This window comes from Physcomitrium patens, chromosome 8, assembly GCF_059467195.1.
Source record: "Physcomitrium patens ecotype Gransden chromosome 8, ASM5946719v1, whole genome shotgun sequence".
Classification (NCBI taxonomy): Eukaryota; Viridiplantae; Streptophyta; class Bryopsida; order Funariales; family Funariaceae; genus Physcomitrium; species Physcomitrium patens.
In genome coordinates this window covers 2,958,944-2,967,098 of record NC_143417.1, presented here as the reverse complement: position 1 = coordinate 2,967,098, position 8,155 = coordinate 2,958,944, and the positions used below count along the sequence as shown (strand labels likewise).

Below are 8,155 nucleotides of genomic sequence, written 5' to 3'. Positions count from 1 at the left end.
TATTCTTGAATTCTTTAGAATATCTTTTCTTTTTAAAACTTGATTTTTTGAAAGCATATGACATGGTTGATTGGAAATTTTTCTTTTATATAATAGAGACATTGGAACTTCTACCAAAGTTTAATAATATTTTCAAGCTATTACTTAACAATGCAAAGACATGTGTGAAGATTAATAAGATACTTTCTAAATCTTTTAAGATTGTGAGAGGAGTGAGAGAAGATTGTCCAATTGCTCCTTATCTACTCCTTATAGTAGCAAAAGTTTTCAATACAATAGTCATGAATTAAGTTAGGCTAGGATTAATAAAAAAGATTAAAATTACCTATAAGCCAAAGACAACAAATTTTGGCTCACTATGTAGATGATACATCTTTGAGTCTTAGATGTGAAGAAAAAAATGTGAGACAATTTATTATCATACTTAAAACATTTTATATGAGATCAAAATTTATTTTAAATTGGACCAAATCAAGTAGCTATTAGAAAAGTGAATACTTAATTATTAGAATACTATAGAAAAATAAGATAAGCATCATATAGATTAATAGTAATGAAGTAAATAAACTATTAGGAGCACTATTTGGTCTATCTATAATGTCAAGTGACTTTAATTCAATTTTATTAAAAAAAATAAAACTAAACAACTAAAAAACTAAAAAAAAACTAAGCAAGAAATAAAGCTATTGGTACTATATAATGACCAATGCTACTAAAAGAGGAATAATTATCAATAATATTTTTTTTATCTACCATGTTCTATTTTATCTCACTTTAGAGAAGAATAAAAAATTATCTATTATAAATCAAAGCATCTCTTACTAATTATTTTATACAAAAGATGATGCATTGGGTCTATACTAAGGTAGAATAGCTATAATTTTACCAACTATTTCATAAGGGAGGAATTAATCTTATTAATTTAATAGATTCAATAGTAGCATTGTCAGATAAATGGATTATGAATGCTTTAGAATTTTTGAATTTCAACTTATATATGATTCTAAGATATCATCTTAGTAAATTCCAATTATATTTCAAAAGAAAATAGCAACCAAGCTTGGAATTTTTCACTTTTAAGAAGCATCAAAGTATAAAAAGATCAAAAGTGTAGAATATGATTGGATTGGCATGGAAGGACTTATCTCCTTCCTACATCCCATGGAAAATGGATGAATTATAGCATCTATCATGATCAAGAAATCATTAATATTGAACCTGATATTTCACAAAAAAAAAAAAAAAAAAAAAAAAAAATGGAATTATATAACCATGGTCTTAAAAAATTTGAAGATATATAAAAAAAATGATATTTTTTTTCTTTCATAGAGGTTAAAGCTTGCTTTGGGCTTGAGCAAGAGGAAGAAAGTGCATGGGCAACCATTTCCAATTGAATATCCTAGCAAAGGATGCAACTCATCTCTAATCCAACATAAGGATATGTGAGAGGGTGAATGGATGGATGTCTTTGCAAATAAAGCTTCTTAAACCCTCTTGTTGGTTTGGCATACCAATGATACATACCAAACAAATCTTTAAGCAATGGAATTTTGGATCTATTCACAAATGCATGTTTACAAGTCAAAGGGGAAAACTCTCACATTGTTCAAACTTTCATCATGAGTGGAGAAAAGACTTGTATTATGAATCCACAAACAAAAAAAAACAAACAAAAAAACAAACAAGTACATCATAGGTAAGAATCATTTCAATAATAAGAGGGCAAAAAATGAGATAATCTATCTATATTACGGAAGGATCAATCAATTGGTATGGAACCACGGCTGATATTAGTGGTTTGGACAAATACCATTTATGTAATATTCTGCCCAATTTGGTTGCACCTTCTTCAAGAAGTGGCATGTGGTAGCAAGTGTAATTTCACAAAAGTGGGAAGGCATACTCCTGTAAGGATTCAAACTCAAATGAATTAACATTTGGGATGCAGAAAGACCAAGGAAGGAGGCAGGTCTTCTTTAGCAAACATAGCACAAGGCAATAGCATTGAACTTGTGGCAAAGGCAAGTTAACATAGAAATAGATGAGTGCTATCCTATGTGCATGTGTGGAGTGTGAGAAACAATATTACATAGATTTTGGAAATGTGATTCCGTATCTAAAACATGAAGATGGAGGATTCACCTACTCCAACTATTCATCTCAACTACCATTCAACAAGTGAGATAAAGGCACAGGGACAATAGAATTACAAACAATTTGGGCCATAGGACTGAAGCATAAAGAGTATGGCTTGTTACTATGAGAGGAAATATCCAAGGAATTTGACATATACAATTTGCTCCATCATGGATACATTGTGTATTTGCATATCAGATCCCTAGGGAATATAAAAAAAAAGTCACTCAAATCTGGTTATTGATACAAAGGATTGTTATATGGGTTTTGTGGATTCAGCAAAATGATGCTGTATTCAACAGAGTGTTTTGGACAAAGGAACAAGTATATCATCAAATATGGTTGCAATTGGTAGACTATGGAAGGAATGTGTGGTTTAGAATGTAGGAGATCATGAAATATAGATCACTTCACGCAGCTGAATTCATTAAACAATTTCACCAACTGCGGTGTATGAACCAAGTGGTGGCAAGGTGGAGGGTAAACAAGCCAGAATGGAAGTTATCACGGTAAGAAAGGCTGTAGGAGATAGGTTTTTTTTTCTTTACTGTAATCTAACCCCCTGGCCAGACCTGGCTGGGGATATGTAACTTATCTTACTTGCAATAGAGAAATTCTTCTATTTGTGTCAAATAAGAAGAAGAAAGGTTACCAGATGAGTTTCCTGTCTCATTAACTGTTTTATCAAATGACAGGCCAAAAGTTGTGCAGTTTCAGTCCAACCAGAACTAGACTGCTTCCCAGAAGGGTTCCAGGTGGGCAGACAAAATTTCCACAAGGGGCAGAGTGGGCAAGTGGCTCAACGAAGAAATATTTTCCTGCTGCGCACTGCCAGAGAAAAGAGAAAAATTGAAGAACAAAGGCCAGAGTTTATTCCTGAAGTTTATCGTCTGTGTGGGTGAACAAGCTATTGCAGGGAATGACAGCAAAAGGCTCTTTTAGTTCCTGATTCAGACCTTGGGGTTCTGCCCAAATATTATACCTTTTGGTGCAGCCTGAGAGGGAGTTGTCAATGATAACTCTTATTGCTGCAGCTGCTGTCAGAGAAAGCATCCATCCAGGTAAAGCCTTGTGTCTGCTCACTCTTGCTCCATCTCTCATTAGGTAGATTTCTGGGCTTTTGTGGCTTTTGGCTTGAGTGTGACAAATGCAAGGCATCACAGATTTTTCCCAACCTTGTTGCATCCACCTGCTTCCAAGGTTGGGCACCAGTAAAAAAAATTCATGGCGTTCGCAGTTTCTGACTGTCCCTTTTAAACAGTGCTGAGTGTGTTCCACTGGTCCCCTCCAAAGGGGGCCATACTTTGAAACACCTTGCGACTGAGCTTGGAAATATTCCACTGTAGCTACACACAAGTGCCAAGCAGTGCTCATGCCTGTCTACATGTGGGGGCAGGTACAGGAAAATTTTGCCTCCTTACTGTGGCTTTGTAAAACCCAATGAGTGCATCAACACTAGATTCAATAGTTGGTTTGAATAGCAGTGGTGAGCTTGTATGTTCAAACACTATCAGGAACTACAGCATTGATGGTGGAAGAGAGGGTGCATTGAACAAGTTTCAAAGATGTTTGAGTGAAGATGTTGAATGTGAGTGGAGGTCATGTGGAGTTGCCTTACCCTACACACATTGCACACTGCAAAACATTGCACATTGCAAATATGGGTCAGTGAATATACAAGAACAAGAAGTGTGGAAGTTATTCACACCATGTGGCAAAGCATCCATTGGTGAGCATTTCTATTTTGGGAGCCTCACTTTCAATGATGTAAAATGGACACAATGATGCAGAAAAGTGAAGACCCTATTGAGCCATCAAAAAGTGACTAGATGTGCTTGTGTGGTGTAGTATGTATGTAAATGTCTCCACCAATGGTGTACCACTGCTCCCATAATAACCTCCTTAACATTCTTTAAATTATTATAATAAAAAATCACTCTTGTTGGCTTGTTTCTTTATCTCTTTGTTGTCTGTGTGCTTCTTTGTTTTTCTTTTTTTTTGTGTGGTTCAAGCATGAATACAAGACCCATGCTGTCTATCCATTAGTTGCTGTCTTTTTTTGTACATCCACAAAGTGTAGTTGTACCCAATAGCACCCATTGTAGGTTCTGAACTATATTGTGATCAACCCAATTCTTAGAGTGCCATTCTCATCAACACCCAAACATACCTTCATGAACATGGAATCATATACTCCAAATGAGCTTCAATGCAAGTGAATTTATCTAATGAATGCTGAACCCCTGTTCCAGGCAAGTCAAAGCTTCTAAAAGACAGGCACTTCCAAACCGACTTCCTAAAAAGCAAATGACTCTCATAACCTGGGTGCATCATCAGTATAACTGTGCATGACAATGATGAAAGAAGCTGCAGTGATTGAAGGCTGCAACAACTTGCAGTGAAAGCAATCCCACATTCACAAAAAAGAGAAAAATACAATTAAAAAAACACAGCTAAATACAAAATTTTATCCCAAGTCTCATCCGTCCAGCCGTCTGTATTCACATACATATATACAATAAAAATAAGGCAAGCTAAATATCTGAGTCCAGTTGTGGAGAAACAAACAGGGATGGGTGATGAAGACAGGTCTTTTGTGCCCACACCCTCTTCCTTTCTTTTTCTACTCATGCTTTTGAGGGCCCCAACCAGGACAGTGGACTTTTGCATCCCCCCATTTGCAAATGATGGGGAAGATCACGTGATTCCACACAAAAAATGGTTCGTTACAATCCAGATTGCCTGACAATATATGAGGCCAAGAGTACTACTACCACTATTACCCACTACCCTTAGCCCCCTTTCTCCTTCACTGTATTCACACTCCAGCTCCCCCACCCCAACCCACGGTCTCTTCAAGGCCGGTTACCGCTGCATGACCACGGTTACCGACCCCCCCCAGGAATATTCTTATATTCCTTTGCGTTGGCCTTCGCCGCCTAAGAGGGTTTGAAGCCACCGCGAGCAATACTGAGAGCAATGAGTAGCATTGGTAATGATCGACATGGTAGGGTCCAACGTTGAGCGTGTAGATTGTGTCGCCTACTACGTAAAATGACAAAAGAAGCTTTAAGGCAGTTTGAATGTGTGTTCTCGGCGTTGCCTTATAAGTTTTTGTTTCGTGCAAATACCTGGCGTGTGTTTTTTCCTTCTTCTTCCTCTTTTGGTGGGACCAGGGGCTGTGGACAGCTCAGTTTCAACTTCCTCGCCGAAGTTTGGGGGGATTCTTCTTGAGTAATAAGTTCCGGGTTGTCAACGAACGTCGTGGCGAGACGCTGAAGGTTCCAGGTGCTGTTGGTGACGAGAGACGAGAGGTTCGGAAACCTGTTTTTATTTTTTTTGAGGATTTCGTCGGAGATGTGGTCCTGATCGAATATTAACTTAATGAAGGTTATATCCGCTGTATTCCGACCTTTTCTTCTTCTTCTTCTTCTTCTTCTTCTTCTTTTTTTTAAAAAAAATTTAAGAAAACTTCGTTCCAGTGAAATAAATCAGATATAATATCATCAAGCTTACCAACCCGTTCTATCCGAGAGGCAAGACGCTTGCGAAATTGAATGATGCTCATTTTGCGAATCATGAGGCGAGATTTGAAATGAAGTCTGTTGCGCCGAAGAGCTCGTGCTGTCTATTGTATTCATTTTGCCATCTGCAAAACTGACAACAAGTGTATCGTGTTAACTAAAATAAACAAGCTGCGATCCGTGTAAGAATTAAGAGGCGGAGAGGGTCGTATGGGTGGCAAGGCCGCCTTCACGAAGGGCAAGAAGGCATGTCATCTCGAGTGATGAGGTATGACCTAATTCGAGATCCTCCTTCGTTGCGACGACTGCCCTGCACCACCACCACCACCAATCTCACGAAATCTCACGGAATTCAGAACGAGCACGGAGCACAATCTCACGAGAGAATAGATCTAACAATTCTTAAAGAGTTAAGAAATAATTTGTGCCTGATTGTCAGACACTGCGAGAGCAACGCAAGCGCTAGGGACGTCCAGGGTTCCACATGCAACTTTCTCTCGCATGGACAACAAGACTCAATCAGGTAGACCTTGAAATCATACAGAAGCTTAACATTTAGAAACTGAACATTACCGTCCAGCATGCAAATTTAAAGGCTCAGAAATGAATTTGGATTTTGTGCAATGGTTTCAAGCTACCTATTCCTTGGTGTAGCCGATCGATGGATCGTGGATCTGGTGAGCCGATATCGAGTAAGAGGTTCGCGTGGAGCTTGGTCGGGCTTCATGGGAATTAGGTACTGCTTTGTTCCACCCCGGATGATCCAGCCCCTGAAATTGGCCGAATCCGCCATAGCCTTGTCCGTTGATGCCAAAGGCACGCTGATATATAAAGCTAGCCGATGCAATCGAAAACTCAGCCATGAAGGAAAGTATGACAGAGAGAAGCAGTGGATGGTCAAACTCGAACTCGAGGAATCTGCTCATGTCGATGGCGTCACAGAAGGAGGTTTCGCCATTGCTCTGGGATGTGGTGCATGTCTCTTGTGCTCAGATTGGAGCATTGAATGGGGACGATGGAGTAGAGCGCTCTCTCACGTTTGTCCCTCATGTCGAGCAGTTCTTTCGATGACGCAGTGCCAAATAGTGGGGCCGAGGAAAATAACGGCTGCAATGGACAAATGTGAGGATGTAAGGATTTCTATTCTAGGTTATGAACTAGCCTTTGAAAGAATGTGGACGACTGTGTTTGCACACATGCGAATTGTTATTCAGGCAAAGACCTGGAATGAGAAGAGGTTCAATCGAAGTCCCAAATTGAATCGCAGGTTTACCTTGAGTGTCATTCGCACAGATTGGCTCACTCAAGTTGTGAACCTGCCAATCGGAAACGCATAAATTAACAGTCGAAATTCAATGCTTTACGAGCTGTGGGCCAGTTCCAGACACTACGAAAGATAGGGATAGAATGGATTAAAGTAGTGGTGCGTTAGGATACGCCTGTCACAAAATTGCACAAAAAGGGGAGAAAGTATGGCAATACCAAGTCAAGGTTGAGGTTCTTCATGTCCTCAGCAATGTCGCAATTGAGGATATCTGCATGCAGCTCGCTTGCAGAGTCTTCACTCGGAAGACCCCCCGACAGCGTAGATCTCAAGGTGATATCTGCGACGAAGAGGCAAGGCTTCGCTCGCGCGGTCGCAGGTTGAAGACCGCTGTCACAACTACTCCGAAGGGATTTGATCAAAGCTATTCTCAACGAAACCAAAGTGGCATCAGGAGAATTGCATCCCTCCAAGCTTGCAATTCAAACCCCGCGATACTGAATCTATGTGCTGTCCATAGCAGAAACCATCCTTGCTAGCTCTCGGAACACGAGCCCACTGTACAACCAACCTGCGACCTGTAATTTAAGCCAAGAATCTTAGCGTGCAGCTGCCAGCCGCAAGCTTAACAAAATCAATCCCTCAAGAGACCCATATCCACTGTGAATGGGTGGATCAGCGGAGATGACAGCGAGTAAGCAATGTAAGCACTGCTCTCACAAGTCACACTGTATCTTCTCAATCTTTGTCAGCAATGAATGAATGAATGAATGAATGCTATGCAGAGGGAAGCATTGTGTTCTTCTATTCCCTGGGTTGGGTTGGGTTGTGAGGGGGATATGAGAGCCAGGACGCCATCGTTATCCTGTGTGGGCGTGGGCACGCAAGTCTTGTGTGAGCATGAGGGGTGCGTTGTCAGCCAGTGCACTAGTGTTGTGTTGGGTTGTGCCCACTGGGTTAGGTTTGGTTTGGTTGGCTTGGTCATTGGAACCTTTATTTGTTGCAGGTTGGTTCTCTCTGCACCTGCCTGTGTCATATGGATCACTCCCCTGCCTGCTGCTGTCTCTTTTTTTAGTAAATTGTTTGTGTTTTCTGCCTACTGACTGGTGATCCTTTATGATGATCTTCCAAGTTCTTACATGAAACCGTTTAAAGGGATTCCATGGAACGGTTTTGTGGGAAATTTGCCTGGAGTTTTTCCACCTTGCATGTGATGCTATTATGATTACTT

At 40.0% G+C, this 8,155-nt stretch overlaps 1 long non-coding RNA gene across 4 annotated transcripts; it reads right to left on the bottom strand.

The window, feature by feature from the left end:
* Positions 1 to 4,601: 4,601 nt before the first annotated feature.
* LOC141045713 (uncharacterized) lies at positions 4,602 to 7,804 on the bottom strand. 4 transcript variants are annotated; one of them, XR_016504393.1, is made up of 5 exons: positions 7,143 to 7,804; positions 6,934 to 6,976; positions 6,299 to 6,767; positions 5,936 to 5,970; positions 4,602 to 5,793 (listed from the first exon to the last, which is right to left on the bottom strand). It is a non-coding gene; the product is annotated as an uncharacterized LOC141045713 (long non-coding RNA). The 4 variants fall into 3 exon arrangements; XR_012218086.2 differs by lacking the exon at positions 5,936 to 5,970; XR_012218084.2 differs by having other exon boundaries at positions 4,602 to 5,970.
* Between the last annotated feature and the right edge of the window lie 351 nt (positions 7,805 to 8,155).